Here is a 1,357-nt window from a genome sequence, read left to right on the forward strand (position 1 = left end):
GTACACAAATATTGTTATATAATGAAAATATACGTTTCGTATGTTGGTGCGTTGGGTATCGCGCCCCAGCGAGCGCAAGGCCCCGCCGCAACATAAACTGCCTGCTGCACGCATGTGTGTGTGGTTGTTACAGTGGGCTCCAGACTCCCGAAGAGTAGAGCCATCGGGCCAGCTGGCCGTGCACTGCAGTAGAGACTAATATACCAAAAGATTATCATCTCAGATAATTAACCTCTCATCGGTAACCGCTCTCGCGAACAAATCAATTTGCCAGATATAATCCTCAAAAAGGGGTGATGTGCGCCAACGGATTCCCAACCTTTTCGTGGAATTCCTAAAGCTGCGAAACCCTGAATGCGGCCCCAAAAATCAACAATAACTCGACAAATTGCTTCTTCCGTAAGGGAAGGACCAGGTAACAGTGCCGGGTTGGTTTTCATGTTTGCAGCCATATAACGTCTCCCATGCTCCATGGCTGACACCGCAGCAAGAGCCACAACATCCCAAACACATTGTTGCACTGATTGTGGGGCTTGGATAAGCCAAAGTTGCTCCCTTGAGACTGGCAATCCTATTGAAAGAGTAATTTGATCTGCTATTGCCTGTGCCACCGGACAGGCCCAGAAATGATGATAGCGAGGGGATACACCTCCCACTGAACCTATTGGATAACCTCCACAACCACACATCGTTGGGCGCGACATCCTAAGATGGGAATTTCCTAACATAGGCACCCCATCAACCGCAAGACGCCACCAAATCTCTTTTTGTTCATTTTCCCACCGTAAATGAAACCATAAACGATGGAATGTCCGTTGCAAAAGAAGAATAGCTTCATCCAATATCTCAGAAGAACCCGTCGCCTCTTTGATGAAAAGGGTATGGGCCACACGGCGAGCCATCGAAAAAGGTGAAAGTTGCATATTAGTCGCTATTTTAACGGATAAATGTTGGAATCGGATTGGAGGCCCTACACCCCATCTCCAACCAAGCCTCGACACTAGGGTTTGAGTAACCGACTCAATAGGGGGCACCATCGCTTCCCTAGATTCTACACTCAGCGGCAACAAAAGACTAGCCGCCTGTCTCCAATTCGCTGGAATATCATCTAGAAGAGCGGCAATAGCATCCATACATTCCTGCCATTTACGATAGGTGCACAGGGATTTAGCTAGAGGGGTTTGCGGTTGGAGGTATTTATCCACTATTTGATGCCAAGCCTTTCGTATTGCTAGGCCTGCTTGGTCCGTTGCATTCATAACTCCATCCAAGGCCTCTCGCGCGCAAAGAACATCTCCCAACGTATGCAATGCTTTACAGCCCAGGAGGGCTTGATGACGAAATTCTAGTCCCCGGC

The sequence above is a fragment of the Volvox carteri genome (genome assembly GCF_000143455.1).
Source record: "Volvox carteri f. nagariensis unplaced genomic scaffold VOLCAscaffold_54, whole genome shotgun sequence".
Lineage (NCBI taxonomy): Eukaryota > Viridiplantae > Chlorophyta > Chlorophyceae > Chlamydomonadales > Volvocaceae > Volvox > Volvox carteri.